The 25,490-nt window shown below is 38.0% G+C and overlaps 1 protein-coding gene across 1 annotated transcript in view; it reads left to right on the top strand.

Moving 5' to 3' along the window:
• LOC120533951 (copine-8) overlaps positions 1 to 25,490 on the top strand; it is a 780,386-nt gene that overhangs the window by 325,380 nt on the left and 429,516 nt on the right. The window lies entirely within an intron of this gene.

Here is a 25,490-nt window from a genome sequence, read left to right as displayed (position 1 = left end):
TTTATTTCTGTACTTCACATAGTTGCAAAGCTTGCGAATGTGTGAAAATTGCGAATTGCGAAAGCGAAACTAAAATGACGTTACTAATAAAATTACATGAATGCTTGAATTCGTACAAGGTAAACATGCAAATATTGAAGATCAACTACAATGTTGTTTGCATTTAATGGTAATTGTTATCATTTCTGTACCTGTGAAAATGGAAGTTTTAATTCACTGCATCAGTTCCCTGTTGTAGGAGAAAGTGCAGCAACAGAGATTAAATCAATTTGACTAGAACATCAAGATACAAAAAGGCCAGGCGAAGCATCAGAGAACAAGAAAGCATGAGTAAATTAATCACTATCCCAACATTATTGTACATAAAGAATTGTGCAACCAATAAATATAACATTAACCTTTAAATGGGTTACCCACTCACTTTTCAACTAAACTTTGATGGGGTCCAAAGCTAAAATGCTTGAGTAACTGTGCAGCTGTATATAATAAGGATTGTGTTATGATGTCATTCGAACACTATTACAGTGGATATAATAGTTAAAAAAAAAAGTTAAATACAAAATGGCTTTGATATGTCACAAACATAATGCTGAATCTAAGAAGCTCTTGTTACCACAGACTTCTTCAAGCATGTTACTTGTATTTCAATGCTGCTTACAGTATAAGGTTCCCACAGTGCCACAACAAATACAGACACAAGGGTTTTGTGTTAAGTGGACTGTGCATTGGATGAATACATAGCATAAAGGAAAACTGTCAAGTTCATTGTGACCGAGGATGTACTTAATGCTATGCGACGTAAGTGCTCGAGGATACTGCTGCTACAGAATCAGTTTACTGACTATACTTGAGTGCATATTTCAAGTAAATCTGGAGGATTCCACCAGGTCGCAGTGCAAGAAATCATCACAGTGAGAAAACAACATCCTGTTTTGCTGTGTTGTGAGTTGAGGGAAGAAAGGTGTAAAAAATAAAAATTCTTTGCATTATGATGGTGTTGTGAAAACAAAAAAAGACAGCAACAGCGACACAGAAGATGGTATGTGAGACCTTAAAATGTATTGCGTCATTATGATGGGGAATATGCAATGCTCATATTGCCTTTGCGAGAAATGGAAGAAGAAAAGCACCGTAAAGATATTCATATCTCAGCATTTAAGTTTGTTCGTGAAATATTAAAGCACACAAATTTATCCTGCTGGAGCTGCAAGCCTGCTGTTACATGTTGATAGTAAGCAATGACACTGATGTCATGTACCAAAGCCTGAACACACATGCCACCCATATTTTCTTCTGGTACTGCAACTCGTTTACGCTTTGTGTTAACTTCTGACGACGTACTCAGAGGACATGTCAAAAGAACACTGGAAACGTGTGGAAGCCATGATGCATATGTGTTCTGAGTGTGAAGTACAAACTGTCCCTCAGTGGGACAGAAGACAGCAATGTGTAGTTGGCTACTCAACTCTGGGTAGTGCAATAGATTCAACCTTAAGCATTAATTCAGTATTTTTCAATGGATTGTTTTATTTAATATTAATTCTTTGATATGAATATTTTCTCATGTAGTCAAGATGTTAGGATTATAATTGCTGCCATAGTTGAAAACAACAGTAAAAGTCCCAAAGGTGACCTTCCAAGATGAGGAAGAGCCATACTAGCCTGCAGATAATAATAGAACCTGGTTGACTGTCTGGTGCCATGAATACTCTCATGCACCAAGTTAAAATATTCCCACATTTGGTAAGAACATAGTGATGATTTTATACCTTCCCAGCATACACTGGGGAATTGTTTATGCTTATCAATATGTATATTTATTTTTTATGATTTTTTCTTTATTTCCTTCTAAATGTATGATTTGTATTTCACAATGTATATAGCTGATTCCTGTCTTTTGCATGGTGGCATTTTCAAGAGGAATTTTGTTGCTTCTTCTTGAAATCTGTAAGACATAAGGCATATTGCTTAGGGCAAAGATGGGCAGAAAGCTACTGTTATCTCCAGTTATGCCATTGCTAGAGGTTAAAAGACAAAAAATAAAGATTTTAAAATAAAAAGACTAGCATTTTGTTTAATTGTGCTTGATTAGGTGTGCTATTCATGACCGTAATTAATTGAATTCATTTTGTGGTTTGCAGTTCATCTATTCTCTCATGTACTGAAACCATAGGAAGTACTTCCATACCCTGTATTTTAAGAAAGTTAGTCCTAGGGGTGGAACTGTGAATGACAGATAAGAGCTAATTAATTGCTTTGTTAATTAACAAATTTTATGTGCCAAGTTGTAAAGGAGCCATAGGCATTTTGTTGTTGTTTATTGTTTCACACTTAAAAGCAATTAAACCTTGTATGATGTAAGGAAACCTTGTAGATGTGGGAGACCTCACAGTGGATCCTTCCGTGTTTTGTGCCTGTTTTTTTTTTGTAAGTCATAAAAAGTTGTTTCTTTTGTTTTCTTTTAATTTTTTGTGAGTATTTAGCTCTATAAAATGCTTTATAACATTTGCAAACTTTTTTTTTTTTATTTTGATCATTATCGCCTTTGTAATCCAACAAGATACTTACGCTCTACCTGCACAAGAAATCCTAGGTGTGTGTTTAGAGCCAGGACGCACTGATATCACTGAGACCAGCTACCAGTTATTCTCCGTGTAATACTAATATGCCGGACGAATGAAAAGCTTTGAAACTCAGAAGGCGAGGAAAGAGTGGTGGTCTTAGAGTATGTTTGAGATGGAGAAGTTTTAAGACATCTTAATAATAAACTGGACAAGCTGAGAGCATCTGCACAATACCTCCACGAGTACTAAGAAAGCTGTCTGTTGTGCTTTACTGAGACCTGGTTTAAGAATACCGACTCAGATACAGCTGTTAAAGTGGATGGATTTGACTGTGTATGGTAAGACAGAAACCAAGATTCTGGTAAGCAGATGGGTGGTGGGTCTGCCTTTACATTAACTAAAGGTGGTGCAAGAATATCACTATAAAATACCGCATCTGCACGCCAAATATTGAACTACTCACCGTTAGTCTTCGCCCATACTATTTACCACTAGAATTCAATCAATTATTTGTGACAGTAATTTACATATCGCCACATGCTGATGGGGGAGCTGCAGCTGAAACAGGTCTTGAAACTATTCAGAAACTAGAAATCAAATCACCTGGCTGTTTCAAACTTGTGATGGGTGACTTGAATTTATGCAATCTGGAATCATTATTAACCACATTACCATCAGTACGTGAATATTAATACTAGAGGGGACAAAACCCTAGACAAGTGTTTGGAATCATCCCTAGCTCCTACTTATCACATCATAGAGAAGCCCACGTTGTTGTTCACCTACTACCAAAATACAATCAAGTGTGCGTCAGAGGATAAAGCTAAAGAAACTAGAAATAATTTCAACTGATGACAACAATCCATTACTAATGTAGAACTTCAGTAAATCAGGAAGGATAGTCGCTTTGAAAACCCAACTCACACAAATCGCTCCATAAATTCCTTTCTTCCCTGTACCTTACGACTTTTTAATAAGGAATATCGGAGAAAATTATTAAGGTTTGATATGTAACCTGTAACCATTTTTGTGTAAATATGCACTGTCAAACGGCCTTACCTTAACCTGTCTTGTCTCTATTTGTTTTGTTTAATTTCTTTTTGTCTTATTAGATGCAACTGAGAAGGCAAATTTCATGTTTTCTTGTGTAAACATGACTACATAAAGCAACCTTGAACCAAACTTGAATCTTGTGGGAGAGTTTTAAAACCTTTAAAAGAACAGCCAATTAATGGAAAATTATTCAGTATGTATAATAAACCTCATGTCTATTAGTTAATCAGTGGAATACTAGAAAGCTGGAATACTAGAAAGCAGGTTCTTTTGTTTGCTTAGCAGCCTTGCAGCATTTATTGACCATCACTGATTAATGTGATCTTAAAGTAGCTGTGTTTATACTTATTCAGTCAATTTGTATAGCACTTGGCCTGTTTTTCATTCTGAGCCTTTCCTTGGTTTTCATTTTATTTGTGTGCCGTTATTTGCAAGTGTTAAAGACCAAGGACTAGGTTACAAATACCCAGGAAGTTGATAGTGTTCACAGTGTTAGTATTAAAAGCATTAATTAATGGGATATGGTTAAGAACATTCAGAAAGACTGGTCAGAGTTGTAGTCTGAATGTAAAAAAATAAATAAAAAGGCAAGAAAGTCTGAGAATAAATTTAGAGCACATGGTGCTCAGCTTGAAGACATTAAGAAAATGTTCATGACTCGTATTGAAATGGTTGAACAATTGGAATCCGCCGTTGATGAACAAGAGTTGTAGCCTGAACACTTGATATACTTGCTAAGGTCAGCACCAAATGTGTTATTTAAACCAGGCAACAAAGCCAAAAGTCATTGTCAAAACTTTTTTTCTTGAAATTAAATGATTCTGCAAAAGTAAAAATAAAGATTCATTACAAACTGCTTTTATCTGAGTTGTCTATAATGCCTCTCTCACTCTCTCTCTCAAAATTACACATAGGTAAGACTAACTACAGTATATGGAGGTTGGTGATGGTTGCTTTTTGCTGGGAACAATGCACCTAGAATTGAATTGTGAATCTTCTGATTGCAGCATTATCACTATTACTCTGGCCAGAAGAAAATGATTTTTTTTTCTGTCTTTTTTACTCTTATTTTGTTAACAGCCACACATACTCATTATCTGACCCATCAAAAAATGTTTTCAAATCCAATTAAAATCCAGTATAAAATTAACTTTTTTCTTATTAGGTAGAATGATATATAGGATATGCTTAAAAACAATACTGTAAGTTTAAATTAGGTACATAGATTTTTTTATGCAAGATTGTAGAATCATTTGTTACTTTACAGTTTATTGTTTAAAAGATAGTTTTTATATAGAAAATGTCATAAACAACATGAAATGAATTATACAAATTATTGTAAATTTACATTACTAAACAGTACAGGAAGAAAAATGCCTGCTTTTATTGAAATTGACATATTATTAAGAGAAGTTAAAATTGATGCAATCTGTAAACTAAAAATTCTTTTATTATTTCACAATTTTGCCATAGTGTACAAATAAATTTGTGACAGCATGCTATGCCTTTGGAAGAAATCTCCCTTAGGACCGATTTAATATATTGGATATTGTTTCTGTCAACATACGCGATATTTAGATTTTGATTGACACAAGCTTATATTGGTTGAGACATCTATAAATTAATATATGAACAACTCAAATTAAATGTGCATATCAAACTGTGTGAATGCCGTGTTTACTTATTCATTTGTGAGAAATTAAGAAGGAGATGCTTCTTAAAAAGGAGGCAAATGTCTAAATAACTGCAGCTATATTTGAAAACAGTCCTTTATAGGTCCTCTGGGTTGAACATTAAGCATAATTACAGCCCCTTCTTAAAAGGACACCCTCAGCCTTGTATTCTTTTTAATGGTCTAAACACTATTTACATAGACAGGCAGTGTTGTGCAGTGGTTAAGGTTTTGGACCTTAAACCCTGGGGTTGTGGGTTCAAATCCTGACACTGTGTGACCCTGAGCAAGTCATTTTGCCTGCCTGTGCTCCAATTGGAGAAAGAAATGTAACCAATTGTATCTCAAATATTTTAAGTTGCTTTGGATAAAGGTGTTGGACAAATAAATAAATGCCATTTCCATATAAGGTTTCCCTAAACTCCCCACAGCATTACTTTAAAATACACTCACCTAAAGGATTATTAGGAACACCTGTTATTAATTAATGCAATTATCTAATCAACCAATCACATGGCAGTTGCTTCAATGCATTTAGGGGTGTGGTCCTGGTCAAGACAATCTCCTGAACTCCAAACTGAATGTCAGAATGGGAAAGAAAGGTGATTTAAGTAATTTTGAGCTTGGCATGGTTGTTGGTGCCAGACGGGCCGGTCTGAGTATTTCACAGTCTGCTCAGTTACTGGGATTTTCACGCACAACCATTTCTAGGGTTTACAAAGAATGGTGTGAAAAGGGAAAAACATCCAGTATGCGGCAGTCCTGTGGGCGAAAATGCCTTGTTGATGCTAGAGGTCAGAGGAGAATGGGCCGACTGATTCAAGCTGATAGAAGAGCAACTTTGACTGAAATAACCACTCGTTACAACCGAGGTATGCAGCAAAGCATTTGTGAAGCCACAACACGCACAAACTTGAGGCGGATGGGCTACAACAGCAGAAGACCCCACCGAGTACCACTCATCTCCACTACAAATAGGAAAAAGAGGCTACAATTTGCACAAGCTCACCAAAATTGGACAGTTGAAGACTGGAAAAATGTTGCCTGGTCTGATGAGTCTCGATTTCTGTTGAGACATTCAAATGGTAGAGTCAGAATTTGGCATAAACAGAATGAGAACATGGATCCATCATGCCTTGTTACCACTGTGCAGGCTGGTGGTGGTGGTGTAATGGTGTGGGGGATGTTTTCTTGGCACACTTTAGGCCCCTTAGTGCCAATTGAGCATCGTTTAAATGCCACGGGCTACCTGAGCATTGTTTCTGACCATGTCCATCCCTTCATGACCACCATGTACCCATCCTCTGATGGCTACTTCTAGCAGGATAATGCACCATGTCACAAAGCTCGAATCATTTCAAATTGGTTTCTTGAACATGACAATGAGTTCACTGTACTAAAATGGCCCCCACAGTCACCAGATCTCAACCCAATAGAGCATCTTTGGGATGTGGTGGAACGGAGCTTCGTGCCCTGGATGTGCATCCCACAAATCTCCATCAACTGCAAGATGCTATCCTGTCAATATGGGCCAACATTTCTGAAGAATGCTTTCAGCACCTTGTTGAATCAATGCCACATAGAATTAAGGCAGTTCTGAAGGCGAAAGGGGGTCAAACACCGTATTAGTATGGTTCCGAATAATCCTTTAGGTGAGTGTATATGTACTGTTGTCCCCCATATTTGTAGGAGAGTAAGTCCAGTACCCACTGTGGATACCAAAATCTGTGGATGCCTTTAAGTTCAATATATATAATGGCATAGTGTTTGCATATCACCTACACAGATCCTCCTGTATACTGTAAATCATCTCTGCATTACTGTAATGCCTAATACAATGAAAGTACAATGTAAGTAGTTATTATACTATATTGTTTAGGGCAGGGGTAGGCAATGTTAGTCCTAGAAGGCTGCAGGTTTTTGTTCCAACCCAGTTTCTTAATGAGAAGTCAATCATTGCTGATGAAGTACTTACTGCTCAAGTGACATTTTGATGCTTCATTTTAGTGGTCTCACTTGTTAAGGTTCCCCACCCTTAATTGCTTCAATGTTTTTAATGGCTCTCTATAGCAGTTCTCCATCTAACGTGTGTCTGTTTACACCTATGTGGATTCAGCATGCACTGTTTGGTTTAACAAAACACTTGAGAGAAAAATGCAACAGATTGAAAATGATCCATTTTAGGCTTTAAATCATTTGGTTGATCTTCTTGGGAAAGAAAAAAAATCTATGATATAAGAACCTAACATTTCAAACTAACTAAACTAAAATTAAATAAGGTCTAAGATTGGCAAGGTTTGCTTTCTAATTAAGCAGTTGCATTGGAACAAAAACCGGCAGCCACTGTGTCCCTTCAGTACCAACATTGCCTACCCCTGGTTTAGGGAATGATAACTAAGGCAAGCAGCATGACTCATTTAAAAGGATTTAAGATTCTTATTTTCTCATTGAGAAATAGCACTTTACGCCAGGTTGCTTTGACCACTTAATTACTTTTTAGGAGCTATTTTTTTCAGTAAAACAAAGGGTGCACACAATATGATGCCAAGGGCCCCACAGTGCCTTACAGTCTGGATTGCCAACTGAATGGCTTTTGTTTAAAGAAATGTTGGTCCGCGGTTGCTGCTGTGCATGTGTGTGTCCCTGTTAATAATAATGTTTCCTGATAAAAAAATAATGTTGACTACCTACAGGCAGTCTGTGCGTGCCCTAGCCATTTGTATCCCACACAGTGTTTTTTGGATAGATAGCCTTTCATAAGTTTAAAACTGGTGCCTTGGCCAGGTATTTGTGGGCTGATGCATGTGCTCACTTTGATTGGCTTTGAGGTAAGCAACAGTTTAAGATGGTAACTTTAGTTTAACTTTTTGGTTAGTGATTGTTTAGTCTTCTTTGCTTGAGAGTGTTTAGTTTCTGGAATTTGTGTATGTCTTTTGTGTTTTTTAACAGCTGCAGTACTATAGGAAATATAAAGATGAAGGCTATTTCCCACCTTGGTATTTGGTAGCATTTGGAAGCTGAGGTAGGTTAAGTGAGTGAGAAAGAGCTTTCTTTTTATAAAGGCTGTGATTGACAGAGAATAGCATCAATGGATCCACAGAACATAGTAAGAGCGCCTTGTGTGAGCAGACCTAGCCAACTGAAGAGCAGTGTGGTGGGTCAGCAACTGGCTGCATATATAGGAGCTGTAAGTTTACTCCTATGAGGCATTTTATTCAGCTTAGTTGGTGGGAGGCTACAGCAGGGTATGGATAGAGATCACTTCATTTACGTCGATGCAGCCTAGTGTTTGACACATGGCAAATTCAAGTTTTGTTTTTTGGAATTATTTGGATTTTATTTTTTATATATATTTTTGATCTGCAATTGGTTGAATCCACAGATGTAGAACCTGCAGATACTGAGTGCTGACTGTACTGTTATTTGATATGAAAAAAACTCTCTGACACCTGTACAGTTTTTTAGTGCACAATTGAGGTGCAGTCAAAACTTAATTCTGTTAACCAGTATAATATTACTGGCGAACGCCTTTTTGCAGTGTTGCATCCAGTCTTCTCTGAATGCTACATGATGCTTAAAATGGTGTTATCAGAATTACTACTTGAGTCTTTAGGATCAAGCAGACATTGCTGTCTTTTCTTTGACATGGCATACCAGACATTATTTTTATATTAAGGATTTTAAACCTTGCGTGTGGTTTTCACGCAGCTCTGATCCTAAAATTCAAGCTGAATGTCTTAATTAAGTAAAATTATTAATTTGATTAAGTTCATGTGGTCTGGCAATGAGATTAGCAACTGCTGTCAGCAAGGCTAAGATACCCCACAACTAGATGTTGCATAATGTGACATCGTCTTCAGCTGCTTTCTGTTAATCTAGATAATGTAACACCATTCTTGCCCTTAATAGACACAGTGGTACACAGTGGGGAACATCCTTTTGTACATTGTTTAGCAAAGAGACCACTCACCTTTCCAAGGGTTGATGGACAAATATACAAGCTATCACCTGAATTCCGAACTTGTGTGGACCAAGAAAATGAACTACATTCCAATAGGCAAGACCAGTATATTTTGCATAGTTTTGTTTATTGTCTTTTTGTTCATATAGAGTTGTTTTGTAATCCTTATTTTAATAATCCATCTTAATAAAAAGAAAAGTGTGTGTATCTGTGTGTCTGTCCAGTTACCATGTCCACATCATGTGCAGAAGTGTGTGGTTCAGCTGAAAGAAAGAAAGAAAGAAAGAAAGAAAGAAAGAAAGAAAGAAAGTCAGGATTAAGGCAGAGCTTCTGCTAAAGTGAGAAGGCAGGCAGTCAGAAATGTGGCCTTGGTTGGAGTGAGCAAACTTCACTCATGGTGCAAGGTCACTTGCACTGAGTGTCCATGGAGCAGAAGTGACCAACTGCACTGACCTGACTCCGATTGAACACTGAGGAATGGTGATGAGTGACACAAGCTCGATATAAGGGGTGGGTATGCCTGTTGGTGGATTTTTCTTCATGATGAGAAGACCGTAATAGTAAAGCAGAGGAGATATTGATTTGAGAAAGAAGCACTAAGGTTCATGAGGGAGTTTAAGGATCTGATGTGTTTTTAACTTTAAATTTTATCCTATCTATTGTGGTATATGGCCGGCCATTTGTCCCGGCCAATACACCCACACTGCCAGATGGAGCCCTCCCGGCAACATGAAGGTGCCCTGAATTCCAGCAGGGCATCATGGACCTTGGAGTTTTTCTTCACAGCCCTGCTGGATACCGTGGGGGCCTTCAGAGGATGCTGCATGGAGGCCCAGGGATTTGTACTTTCCATATAGCCTGGAAGTAATTCACAATCACGGGAACGGAAGAGATGATATACTTCCGGGCTGAAGAAAAGAGGAGTTTTGATCTGATCTGGAAGTGCTAAGAATCACATGGACTGTTGGGATCAGAAGCACTTCCGGGTCAAGGACTTTAAAAGGACTGTGGGAGATCTCAGCAGTGGGCCGAGTTGGGAGGAAAGGGTGACTGAACTGCTGGGAGGTGTGGAGGTTTATTGATTTTGTGATTATTGTATGGTTTATGAGTATTGTGGAGTGGAGGGTGCTTTGTGCACATTATTATTATAATAAATCCATTATTTGGACTTTTATCTGGTGCCTGGTCTGAGGGTTTAAGGGTATGACAGCGCCCCCTATCTGTCATACTATCTATCTATCTATACTAATACAAGGCAAAGCCCTCACTGACTCACTCACTCACTCACTCACTCATCACTAATTCTTCAACTTCCCATGTAGGTAGAAGGCTGAAATTTGTCAGGCTCATTCCTTACAGCTTCCTTACAAAAGTTGGGCAGGTTTCTTTTCGAAATTCTATGCGTAACGGTCATAACTGGAACCTTCTTTCGTATACTGTATACGGCCATAACGGGCAGCTCGGTCGCCGTGTGAGGCGGTTGCGTCTTACATCTGGCATCATCACGCCTCCCACATAATTGAGTGCCGGCCCATATAAGGTAAATATTCGCGGGTGAAGGACTGCGCTTAGCATATTCATAAGTAAGGCTGCTGCGCAACTCAGCACGCCTCCCAATGTAATTGACTGCCTGCCCATATAAGGCCGTTCTTCGCTGTGGTGTGTTCACTCCTTTCCTTTCCTTTCTTCGCCAAGGAAGCAGCCTTTTCATAGGTTCTCCACTGTTTTAGCATATTCATAAGTGCGGCTGCTGTGAAAATCAGCACGCCTCCCACGTAATTGACTGCCTGCCCATATAAGGCCATTCTTCCCTGTGGTGTCTTCATTCGTTTCCTTGCTTTGCCAAGGAAGCAGCTTTCTCACAGCTTCTGCACTGTTTTATAAATGAACGACATATAAGAAAGTCCTTTTTCCTTGCTTCGCCAACGAAGCAGCCTTTTTATTTAATCCACGGGTTCGCCACTGTTTCATTGTTCATTTATTACGATTGTTATAGTTATTGTGTGGGTTTTATTTAATCCACGGGTTCTCTTCTGTGTTCGCTGCGGTGTCTTCATTCGTTTCCTTGCTTCGCAAAGGAAGCAGCTTTCTCACAGCTTCTGCACTGTTTTATAAACGAATGACATATAAGAAACTCCTTTTTCCTTGCTTCGCCAACGAAACAACCTTTTTATTTAATTCACGGGTTCTCCGCTGTTTTATTGTTCATTTTTTACGATTGTTATAGTTATTGTGTAGGTTTTATTTAATCCACGGGTTCTCTTCTATTTTATTGTTCATTTGTTACGATTGTTATAGTTATTGTGTAGGTATTTTACACTTAGCTTACTGTTCAGGTACCCATTTCCTTTAATTAATCCGCGGCTTTTCTGCTGTGGTTTTGTTCGACTACCTGCCCATATAAGGCACTCTGCAGTTTTTTTGTGAAGCGGCCTTTACACACCTTCTTCGCTGTGTTATAAACGAACGCCATATAAGTCCGTCCTTTCTCCTTGCTTTGCGGTTCTCTACTGTTTTATTGTTCGTTTATTACGATTGTTACAGTTATTGTGTAGCTATTTTAGACTTACTTTACTGTTCAAATACCCATTTCCTTAAATTAAGCCACAGACTCTGCTCTATTTTTTTGTTCATTTATTACGATTAGAGTTATTTATTGCTTCCCTTCTTTGGCTGACTGCCTGCCCATATAAGCCGCTCCACTTTTTTCTTTATCAAGCAGCCTTTACACAGCTTCTCCGCTGTTTTATAAACAAACGCGATATAAGGCAGTCGTTTTTCCTTGCTTCGCCAACTAAGCAGCCTTTTTATTTAATCCACGGGTTCTCCGCTGTTTTATTGTTCGTTTATTACGATTGTTATAGTTATTGTGTAGGTATTTTATACTTTGTTTACTGATCAAGTATCCATTCCCTTTATTCTTCCAACTATACCCCTATTAAAATGTCTATTGACGTGATCACCATCAATCAAAGAACTATCACTTACCGAGTGGTGTCCATGCCCGGAGATGGCGCCTGCCTTTTCCATTCTCTGTGTTACATATTGCACGGTTGTATGCTTACATCGATTGACACATGCTGAATATCACTTCAACACAAATCCAGCTGATTATTACAGCGGCAATCCAAGCTATGAGAACACAGTAAAAAAGGAGGTGTATCAGACATCGTGGTAGATTTTCTGATACAGCTAGACGGAATCAACTTCGTGCAGCTGCCACCAAATACTCGCAGAAAAAATCCACAAATTCATAGGGACGCTGTCGCTAAATACTCGCAAGCACATCCAGAAGTTAATAGGGACGCTGTCGCTAAATACTCGCAAGCACATCCGCAAGTTCATAGGGACGCTGTCGCTAAATACTCGCAAGCACATCCACAAGTTCATAGGGACGTCCGCAAGTTCATAGGGACGCTGTCGCTAAATACTCGCAAGCACATCCACAAGTTTATAGGGACGCTGTCGCTAAATACTCGCAAGCACATCCACAAGTTAATAGGGAAGCTGTCGCTAAATACTCGCAAGCACATCCACAACTTAATAGGGACACTGTCGCTAAATACTCACAACAACATCCACAAGTTAATAGGGATGCTGTTGCTAAATACTCACAACAACATCCACAAGTTAATAGAGACGCTGTCGTGAAATACTCGCAAGCGAATCCACAAGTTCATAGAGACGCTGTCACTAAATACACAGAGGCAAATCCACAAGTTAATAGAGCTTCTGTTTCTAGATACAATCCTAATAATCAAAAGCGGCTCATACGAACACAACAGGTTTGGCTCAAAAAAGCCAATTGTGGATTTGCGTACGACCCAAACATACATTATGAGTCTGACAAAACAGTACACATTGGATCTATGGATGTTCACTGTGACTATTGTCAAGCAAAGAAGTGGAAATGCGAGTCTCCTGGTTTGTGCTGTAACGGTGGTAAAGTCTCTCTCACTCCTTTATGTAAGCTTCCTTACCTTCTTGAGGGCCTGTTAAATGGCGAACATCCTCAAAGTGAGCATTTCTTGAACAACATTCAAAAGTACAACAGTGCATTTCAAATGACATCATTTGATGCTAACCAAATCGTTGAGGGAAATTTTATGCCTTCATTTAAAGTTCAGGGACAAGTGTATTAATTGATTGGCAGTCTTTTACCTATGCCAAGTGAGGAACACAAATTTTAGCAAATTTATTTTGTCAGGGACGATGAAAAGGAAGCACAAATCCGCTGCGCTAATTTTTCTGGACTTAACATGCCCCTGGTCAAGCAATTACAGAAAATGCTCCATCAATCAATCAATCAACATTTATTTATATAGCATATTTTCATACAAAAAATGTAGCTCAAAGTGCTTTACAAAATGAATAGAAAAATAGAAGACACAATAAAAAATAAACATAAGTCAACATTAATTAACATAGAATAAGTAAGGTCCGATGGCCAGGGTGGACAGAAAAAACAAAAAAAAAACTCCAAATGCTGGAGAAAAAAATAAAATCTGTAGGGGTTCCAGACTAAGAGACCGCCCAGTCCCCTCTGGGCAATCTACCTAACATAAGTCAAACAGTCCTCTTTGTATTTAGGGTTTTCATGGAAGGACCTGATGATGATGGTCACGTAGACTTCTGGCTTTCAGTCCATCAATGTTGGTGCATCATGATGCTTTGAGTAGGTGGTGGCGGCAAAGAAACCGGAAAAAGAAACAGAAGAGAGAGTAGGGGTCAGTACAGATTTTGGAGCCACTGTGAATAGTTATTATGATGAATTGAACATACAGAGTATCAGTATTAAGTTAAATTGAAGCTATAAAAAGGCCATGTTAAAGTAATGTGTTTTCAGCAGTGTTTTAAAGTGCTCTGCTGTATCAGCCTGGCGAATTCCTATTGTCAGGCTAATCCAGATTTTAGGTGCATAACAGCAGAAGGCCGCCTCACCACTTCTTTTAAGTTTAGCTTTTGTAATTACAAGGAGACTCTCATTTGAAGATCTAAGGTTACGATTTGGAATATAATGTGTCAGGCATTCCGATATATAAGATGGAGCGAGATTATTTAAGGCTTTATAAACCATAAGCAGTATTTTAAAGTCAATCCTGAATGACACAGGCAACCAGTGTAGTGACATCAAAACTGGAGAAATGCTTTCGGATTTTCTTTTCCAAGTTAGGATTCTAGCAGCTGCATTCTGCACTCGTTGCAAATGGTTTATGTCTTTTTTAGGTAGTCCTGAGAGGAGTGCCTTACAGTAATCCAGTCTACTGAAAACAAAAGCGTGAATTAATTTCTCAGCATCTTTCAATGATATAAGAGGTCTAACTTTTGCTATGTTTCTTAAGTGAAAAAATGCTGTCCTAGTGATCTGATGAATATGCGATTTAAAATTCAGATTACAGTCAACAGTTACCCCTAAGTTTTTTACTTCCGTCTTAACTTTTAATCCTAATGCATCAAGTTTATTTCTGATAACCTCACTGAATCCATTATTGCCAATTACTAAAATTTCAGTTTTCTCTTTATATAGTTTGAGAAAATTACTATTCATCCATTCAGAAATACCAGTAAGACATTGTGTTAGTGTATCGAAAGAGTCAGAGTCATCAGGTGCTATTGATAAGTACAGCTGTGTGTCATCAGCATAGCTGTGGTAACTCACATTGTAACCTGAGATAATCTGACCTAACGGAAGCAGCGGACCCAGGATAGAGCCTTGTGGAACACCATATCGGATATCATGTGTCTTTAAGATGTGATTACCACAACTCACAAAGAATTTTTACAAAGAACTGTAACACTTACATTCAGGACTTCCACTCCACAATGAACAGTATTTCAGATGATGACAAAGACTTCAAAGTTGTCATTCACGCAGACAAAAAACCATTACATGCACACAAAGGCAGATTTAATAAACCCACAGTTTATCAAGTTGGTGTTGTCATCATTGGGCAAGCGTTCAACAATAGAGATAGTGTCTTGAAAACCAGAGACAATAAACTGCAACGCATTAAAGAAACCCACAGATCCTATGATGCACTTCAAAATCCTCTCATGTTCTGATATGGTGAAGATGGCTATTCTGTGTCTATACCTCAAGTTCATGTTACCAGTAAGTTACCTATGAACAAAACCGTCTCTGCAGCAAACTTCTATTCATACCGGCTTATGATCAGACAACATCATGCTAATAATATCCTTTTCTTCCGAACTTTATTAAATCAGTTTTTAGTTGATACTAGGCTGACCCGCCTTTTAAGGCGACGACTTTTAAGTTGACCACTTCTTAAGGCAATTCAATATGTAGATCAATTTGATATTTTATACAAACTCATTAATTTGGTTATATTGAGCGGTATTACTTTAATACTCCTAGTTTCTGTTATTTTTGTGATGAAATTTAAACTTTTTTTCTATATTGAGGTCGCCCTTTTGAACCCCCCTGATATTTACTACGTGGTGAGGCATTTGTACTTCATCAACATTAATTATTTCCAGAGACATAATTTTGTCTATTTTTCAGCGCATCGCGCACAAAAGCAAGGGAACGATGAGAGCACCAGAACTCTGCTCACATCATGTCGCTTCGTACCGCAAGCTGCAAGTAGTAAGTCTGTGATAAGCAGAATACCGCTACGCTTTCCACTCACGGAATGGAAGGACAATCCCGACCACTTTTATATAGTAAGAAAGAAGAAGAAGATATTGCACAGTCTGGAGTAGAAAATCATCTTTTACCTGGAAAAATGAAACTACAAATCCCATCGTGCATTGCAAAATGGACGGGCGTGTGTGAAACTCCGCGCCTGCGTAGCACTCACAGGATGGAAGGACAATCCCGACCACTTTTATATAGAAGGATGTACGCAAAAATTGAATCCGAAAGACTAAATTATATCAGACTAAATCAAAAAAAAACTACGGGCTGAAAATGACGTTCACTTAAAAGATGCTATTGACAAAAACGACACTGATTTAACAGAACTTGGTCAAGCTGTGATATTACCATCTTCCTTCACTGGAGGACCTCGCTATATGCACGAGTGTACACAAGACGCAATGACATATGTTCGTTGTTATGGCCGCCCTGACTTATTCATCAAATTTACTTGCAATCCTAAATGGCCAAGAGATCACTGAAATTCTCCTTCCACATCAAAAACCTCACGTTCGCCACGACCTTATCAGTCGTGTATTTCATCTAAAGATTCGCAAAATGATAGACTTGCTCACGAAGAGTAACATTTTCGGCTGTACAAATTGCTACATGTACACCATAGAGTGGCAAAAGCGAGGTATTCCCCATGCACACATTCTATTGTGGCTAAATGATACGATTAAACCAGCTCTCATCGATTAACTCATCCGTGCAGAAATTCCTGATCCACAGACTGACCCTGCCCTACACAAAATAGTAAAATCCAACATGATTCACGGCCCATGTGGACCTCATAATATCAACTCGCCCTGCATGATCAACAGAATATGCACTAAGAATTACCCACATCCGTTCATCTCACAAACTCAAACCGGAGAAGATGGTTACCCTCAGTACCGCTGGCGCGCACCTGCTGATGGAGGTCATACAATTAACATCAAAGGAGTAGATATCGACAACAGATGGGTGGTCCCTTATAGTCCTGGGCTGTCCCGCTTCTTTAATGCTCACATCAATGTCGAATTTTGCAATTCAGTAAAATCAATCAAATACATCTGCAAGTATGTTAACAAGGGAAGTGACCAGGCAGTATTTACAATACAAAATCAAAATGAAGTATCTAGATACGAAGCTGGTCGTTACATTTGTAGCTCTGAAGCAGCCTGGCGCATTTTCTGTTTTCCCATTCACGAACGTTTCCCTCCGGTCGTTCATCTTGCTGTGCATCTTGAGAACGGACAAAGAATTTATTTCACAGAAGGCAATGTTGCCGATAAAGTACACAATCCACCACAAACGACCCTTTTAGCATTCTTTGATCTTTGCAAACACGATGATTTTGCTAAACAACTTCATTATAATGAAATTCCATCATATTATGTGTGGGCAAACAACCTGTTTCGTCGAAGGAAACAGGGCAACCCTGTACCAGGATATTCGGGAGTGAAAAAGGATAATGTACTGGGACGTGTCTACACTGTACACCCGAATAACTCTAAATGCTACCATCTTCGACTGCTGCTCAACAAAATCACAGGTCCCACATCTTTCAAATGTCTCAGAACAGTTAATGGTGTCCTACATCCAACCTATAAGTCAGCCTGCAGGGCTCTCAGTTTATTACATAACGATATCAACAGGGACGAGACACTGCAGGAAGCTGCTCTATCTCGCTCACCTCAAAAGATCCATGAACTATTTGCTGTCATGTTGGTGTTCTGCCAAATGGAAAACCCCTTAAACCTATGGGAAAAACATAAAGACAGCATGGCAGAAGATGTTAGAAGACAGACTGAAAGAGATCATATACGAACAGAAGTCCACCAGTGGTTAAATTTGATCTATAACAAGTGTCTACAGTTGCTTGAAAACTACGTCATTGCTATTGGAGGTGAATCTCTTCATCATTACGGTTTACCTTCACCTTTAACAGAACTGGCACAACTTGCATCAAATCCCGAGTACTTGAAAGAGACATCTTACAACACCTCGCACTTGGCCAATATAGTCACAAATAACGTGCCGTTGCTAAATAGTGACCAAAAGTCAGTTTATGAGCAAATCATGAGCAGCGTTGCGTCTACCACTGCCACGGTGTTTTTCCTTGATGCTCCAGGAGGAACTGGTAAGACATTCCTAATAAACCTTCTCTTTGCAAAAATCCAAGCAAAACTTAACATTGCCGTAGCTGTGGCTTTTTCTGGCATTGCTGCAACTCTTCTAGATGGTGGCACAACTGCTCATTCAGCTTTCAAGCTGCCTCTGAACCTCAACCATACTGAATCCCCCATGTGTAACATATCAAAGCAGAGCAACATGACTGAAGTGCTGCGACATTGTCACCTTATTGTCTGGGATGAATGCACTATGGCACACAGAGCAGATATTGAGTCTTTAGACAGGACCCTCCAAGACATTAACAAACTTATGGGAGGCTTGACAGTGTTGCTAGCTGGAGACCTCCGCCAAACCCTTCCAGTCGTGCCCAGAGGAACACACGCTGATGAAGTTAAAGCATCCCTGAAATCTTCATACCTATGGCCACAAATCCATGTTGTTACTTTAAAAATAAACATGAGAGTTCATTTGAAAGGCGACCAAAAAGCCGAGGAATTCTCTACTCTTCTGATGAGTATAGGTGATGGCACCTTCATACAAGAAAACCGTAAAATAAATATTCCTACAAATCTCTATCTCATCGTGAATACCTTACAAAGCCTTCTTCAAAATGTTTACCCTGATCTGTGAAATCTACACCAAAATGACATCTCATGGTTAAGAGAGAGAGCTATCCTGACACCAAAAAATGACATGACTACGACTATAAACCACATTTTACTTCAAGAACTACCTTCACAAACAAAAACATATCAATCTGTTGATTCAGTTGTAGAAGTAGAAGACGCGGTTCATTATCGAGTAGAGTTTCTAAACACTCTAAATCCTCCAGGCACTCCTGAGCATAATCTCATCTAGAAGGTTGGGGCACCAATAATGTTACTGAGAAACAGCCACCGAAACTTTGTAACGGCACAAGACTTCAGGTCACATCTCTACAAAACAATCTAATTGAAGCAACTATATTTACTGGCAGTGCCACAGGTGACAGTTTTTATTCCTCGCATCCCTGTTATACCACCTAATCTCCCATTTCAATTCAAACGCGTTCAATTTCCAGTAAGGCTCTGCTTCGCAATGATAATTAATAAGTCTCAGGGACAAACACTACAAAAGGTTGGCATTGATTTGAGGCGGGATTGCTTTTCACATGGCCAACTGTATGTTGCATGCTCAAGAGTGAGCTCAGCGCACAGCTTAGTCATATTACAACCAGAGGGCCGAACTGACAACGTGGTATACAGAGAGATCCTTAACAATTAATTTTTTACATATTTTCCCTCACTCTAAAAATGTTTACTTTTTTCTTAATAAAAATATTCAGACAGTATTTCACCACTGCGAAGCGCGGGTATTTTGCTAGTCTATCTATCTATCTATCTATCTATCTATCTATCTATCTATCTATCTATCTAGACTTTTAAACTTCACTTTTTGACCGATCTTATAGATTCATTGAAGAAAATACCATACTGCACTTTTGCTCTTTCTTGTGAATTAAAGCACTTTTCACATTTGCACCAACCCTTGCTTATTATGTGTCCTTTTAGCCCAGTCCATCACGGTTTATGTCCATCGATGTCCCAGGTTCAAGCAGGTTATACCAGCTGTGGGCAACCAGCGCATTACATACTAACCTAGAGGGAGCGATTATTCTCTACTAAAATGTGGGTGCACACTTTGATCAAATAGCAGACAAATCGCGTAAAAGAGAAGATGGCAAATGGGATTGTTTTTAGTTGATAGCATGTGAAAGGAAGGACTAGAGGCAAGATCAAAAGTTAATCGTGCCATAAAGACATCTTTGTTAAACATGGATTAGCAATGCATTTGTACTTTTTGCCTGAATCCAAACAGCGACTGCATATAAGATGTTTTATTTACTCTGCAACCTTATCTACAGCCAAGTTAACAAGGGTCAGAACTTCAAATGTGCACTTGTTCTATGCCCTGCAAGCACAATAGTGAGTCAACATCCTGACAGCTCTGCTAAACCACTTAAACCATCATCCTACTCTCATTTAAAAAGGGGTCATATGCTGTAATTTTTGTTCGATTTTCTTCGCTCAAAAAGTTCTCCTTGTAATGGAAATGTGCAAAGGTTTATAGACCATTTTCTTTCAGTGAACACTCAGAATTAAAGAAGCTGCATGCTGTTTTACATATGACAACAAAGATCAAACTTTGCTCTTGAATATATTCTCCTTGTTATCATTTGTTCTTCTGTTCTTCCCTACCCCATACCTCTTCAGAAACAAATGCATAGGGACTTGTATCTCTACAGATGAAAAAAGTCAAGATGTATTTCTCAGACTTCACTGCCAAAGCAAAGTAACTGCATTTATTCTTGTTAAGGACATCATAATATTATCATTAGACAGGGAATGCAGTGTTTGGCAAATTGAAAAAAACAACGTTTTATATAATAGCATACTATAGTGACCACCTACCCAAGGCATTTTAAATATACAGTGTTATAGAACAGTTCTTTACATATTGTATGCTCTTACAGTTAGACACAGAGTAAAAACAAATGGGGAAAAATAACATTTGAGTATTGTCAGATTTGGTCCATTTTCTTTTTATAGAAATGTAGATATGAAATTAATAGCTAGATACTTTTGCTCCTTTTTGCTCCTTTATTTGTGGCTCAAAATAACATGCATTGTGTTTATTATTGTATCTGTGTCTTTTTAATTGTCTGATTTCTTGCTTTTGTTATATAGAGGCTTAAATTAATGATAAATTACTTAAGTTAAATTACTGTATTAATAGTTTAAGAAGTATGTGGTTAATCAAATGGGATGGGTCCTGTGTGGCAAGATTTTTGTGCCTGTAAGCTGCTTTGCTGAAATTCTGGCCTAGTGGAAATATTACTAGAGCTTTACAGAAAGAATAGATTACATGATTGATTGAGCCACTTGATTACATTCCCTATATGTAGACATTTTGAGTTACAGTACCTTTTCCTTTTCTATACAATCACAAGATCAAGATGGATTGATTATTAGAAGATCTAAGATTGACAGTAGTTTAGAGTAATGTAGAAACTCACAGTATCAGACCTTTCTGAACTTTTTTGTCTTGGGATGCAGAAAAAGCATTTCACAGAGCTGAATGGAAACAGTTCTTACTGTACTACAGAAATGATATATTCTTGGGTAAAATGACTATATTCTAATCTTTGCTTGTATAAACAATATTAATTATAACTATTTCTCATTGGAATGTAAAATCAGACAGGGATATCAATTGTTATCAATGTTTTTTGCAGTTGCATTTTAACATCTGAATATTAATCTCCAGAAACAGTCAAAGATTAAGGAGATCATAAAGGACTTGAACGATAAACCCTTCTCTCTACGCTGATAACGTGGTACACTGTATCACTGATCCTGCCTCTCTTATTAAATCTATTTGACTAATTTTCAAGGATCCCTGGGTTCAAATATTACTTGAATAATAATAGCATACATTTTCCAGTGATTCGTCTTGTAAACAAACCACTGTTTATGCAATTGAGCACTTAAAAAAGTTTTAGCACCTTACATTATATAGTAAATGTGATTAAATATAATTTTCAAATCACTGTAGTTGTGTGTTAATCCTTCACCTGTTTGGCTAAATTGGTTGTGTTTGCTCCTTTAGTTGGTATTGTGCAGTACCAGGCTTGCACATATCTTGTGTTTTTCTGATTCCATTTGCCATAAAGCCAAAGTTTTTCTAGATATCACTCTGGCTACCCTCATTATTAATTAAGCATGCTGGTGAAGGCTGTGATTCTGCTGAAGTTGCCATTTTATTAACGCTTGCGAGTTAGTGGAAACTGGGCTGCAGTTCTAGCTATGCTGACTGATAGCCTATGAGGTTGAACTGTCAAAAGCCAGAACCACCTGGAAGTGTATTTGTAATGTATGCTGTAGAATGACGACCATGAAAAAGGAGTATTGAATTCATGTTGAAATGTTATATAAAAAGAAACAAATCCTTTTCAAAAGATTTCATACAATTGTAACCTTTGTGAAAGGATTCAGACAACACAACAGAACGGTTTGGGGGCAGCAACCCATAAACTTGAAATTGGGTGTCAAAAAAGCAAAGAGTAGTTCAATAGGTCTTAACAGACATTAGTCCAAAACAGAATTGATTCGCAAGACAGTCAAAACATGGTAGTTTTAAAGCCGGGCAGGGGAGATGACATCATTTGGGCCGGAACCGGAAGTGACGTTATTGGCCCCAGAACCAGAATTGATGTCATTCTCAGGTAGAATTTCTGGTGGTTGATATGCAGAGGAAAAAGAAAGGATCAGTGCACTCTGCCATCCCCTAGGTCGGCATGTAATTATCCTTTTTTGAGCCCATTATCTGCCTCCCATGTGCACGTGCGTGACACCTTGTTCATTTGGATGCCAAAAGAGGTTTATTAAGATGGCATGGTTTAAATCAGAGTTTGGTGTGGCATTACCTAACTTACTGTTTAGATGTGAATATCTCTACTTAGACTGTGGAATGAATCGGAATGCAACAAAACCAACTATTTGATGGAGAGAAGAGCTAATGTAAAGCTCTGTATGCTCCTCCTATGCACCAGTCATTACTAACTTTTGCCACTTTAATAGTAAATTTAGTGGTCCATCATTCACTCAATTTTATGGTGTGGGAAACACTTTAAGAGTTTTTCAACTGCTCCAGCACAGAATAATCATGTTTTGTAGCCATTGTTAACCTACACAGTATTTAATTTATTCAAGTCACAGCCAGTACATATTTGGACATTTATAGATTTCTATATTTACAATATGCATGCTTTCTTTACTGCGGTGGGCTAGCACCCTGTCCGGGGTTTGTTTCCTGCCTTGTGCCCTGTGTTGGCTGAGATTGGCTCCAGCAGACCCCCATGACCCTGTAGTTAGGATGCAGCGGGTTGGATAATGGATGGATGGCTGCTTTCTTTAAATAATTATGCTATAAATATAATCTTCCAGTAACAAAGTACTTTTTTCTATGTGGAAGTCAAACTTTTTTCCAAAAGTTAATTTTCCCCCAGTATCTGCAACTAATTTCAAGGTGTTCATCCCTGGATAGTCTGGGGCAAATGGATCTCACATTTAGCATGAAAGAGCGGGAATAGAATTCAGCTGTTCACAAGATACCTTCTGCTTCAGACTTTGCAAAGCATGATGTAATTCGGTTAGACATGTGCATCACACATAATCTGTTTAAATTAAATTACCTAGTCTTTCACAGAAAGAATTTAACCGGTGAAGGATGCCTTCCAGCAATTACCCTTCTGGGTCTGCTTTGGGAATGTCCCCCACTTATGCCACTCTGGGAAGGTATTTGCTTTTTTGTCAAATACTATTTGATTTACAATTATTCTCAATCCTTTAATTATATTATTTGTAGTAACACCAGAATGGGTATGGTTATGCAATGGAAAATATAATGTTATAGCATATACTTCAATGATGACATGACAACTTATCATATTCAACTAGAAGAATGCTACACCACCCTCCATAACTAGGTAGAAAAGCTATGTCTAATGTAAAACTCTAAAAAATAGTGTAATTTTCTTCACTATGACTGCTTCTGAACTTCATCAAAATTTGTCAGGAATTCATTTATGATGCTCTGAAATTGGATTGCCAGATCTCTGTTTAATCTTTTTTTTTAATGGTGGTTTAATATATGTGGGTTCTCTCTTGACATTTTCTCTGAACTGGTTGGTGGAAGGTGTTTGGTGTTGAGTATGACTTGATTTAATTTTAAACATTGAGTGTATTTTTCATCCGTGTTTTTCTTAATATAATGTAATGTACAAGGTCAATGAAACTTAAAAAAATCGATATTGTAGGTAATGGCAAATTTCTACTGTGATTTATGGACTAGTGTCAAAGCACATTAACAGAACCATAAAAATCTGTTTGTCATCCTACTGCATTTGAAGACCTTCCGACTTGATATACTCATGAAGCTAAAAAAATGAGGCCATCTGAACTCATGTCAAACAGAAGTACAAAGCATGTTTATGTTTAGCAGTGACAAATGAAATCACTTATATGTTTAACAATTACCACCATCTCATTTCTTTGCTATTATAAAATCTTTAAAAACGTATCAAAGATTGTATAAAGACTAAGAGTATTACTGCAGCCTCTATTTAGGAAAGCCAGTTGTAAATTTTTATTTTTACTTTTATTTTTCCTGCTGAGAGTAGCAAGCAGTAACATCTTAAAAAGACTAAAACAAATCTTTCTATCCTTGACAAAATTCTTCAGTTAATTTTCTTATCCAGGATACTGCTGACCAGTGCATTTATTGAGAAAGTGTTCAAGGGGAATCCTCATTGCATGTTTAAAACAGCTGAACTGGTTTATCTTAACAAAAACTTGCAGCAACGCTACTTCAGAATTACAGTGCTGAATTGACAGGCTTTTCAAAATATAATGACAATTATCTCTAAGGAAGACATTTATTATAAATGCACTTGTGTTGTCAACAGTTTGTGATAATAACAAACCTGTTTTCCTGCTTTGGACAGTCTTGATCTGTTTGATCATAATTTTGTCTATCCATTCTAATAATTTATGTGCCATTTCTGTCTGCCTGTCCATGAGAAGCATGTCATGAAAAGCCTCAACACAAATAGCCATTACTGACTTGTCTCCAGGAAAATCCTTTTTCCCCATGCACTGCTTGAAGTCAAATGGCAGCATAGAATTTTTGTCTTTATAGACAAAAAGATATGACTGCTGAAAACTAAGATTATTCTCTACTATATTTGCCATGTGTGACTGTCAAATGCTCGCATTGCAAAGACACAAGTAAAAAAGAGATTTCTGACACTTGACGCTTTCATATAGGCACAGGCTACTTTCATTAACACTTGTCCCTTTAGATGCCTCCATTAATTTACGTTATTTTTCTCAGGAGAAAACTGAGATGTTTCCTGTTGCCTTCTTCACAACTGCTGTTGTCATTAGCATCTAACAAAATATAAAGCCAACCTCTGTAAATAGGTGACAACAGAGCTCTGATTGCTTCATCTACCACAAGATTGGTGAGTTTATAAAGAAAAACATCTTCACTACTGACTTAGAAATAAAAGGAACATAGAAGCTCACAGGTGACAGGTTATAAAATACCCCTCACACACACAGCCCCTTACCTATTCTTTCTCATGTAGCAAGATACATAGTGTGATGGGGCAGAAACCTAAACAAGAAAATTTGCTTTATGTGTTATCAAAATGCTTCTTTGAAACCCTGAAGTCCATTCAGCCACCTCTCCAACTTACATCAGCAGGCTCCAACATCTGTCAATTCATCTATTTTCTTAATTTACTTATCCGTGGCAGAGGCATTGGAATGCTGGAGCCTATCTCAGTAAGCATCAGGTGCAAAGTGAACACACACTTGAACAAATGTATACTTGGGCCAATATGTCATCGATGTTGGTTCT

The sequence above is a fragment of the Polypterus senegalus genome, chromosome 8 (assembly GCF_016835505.1).
Source record: "Polypterus senegalus isolate Bchr_013 chromosome 8, ASM1683550v1, whole genome shotgun sequence".
Lineage (NCBI taxonomy): Eukaryota > Metazoa > Chordata > Cladistia > Polypteriformes > Polypteridae > Polypterus > Polypterus senegalus.
This window is presented reverse-complemented; position numbering and strand designations above follow the sequence as displayed.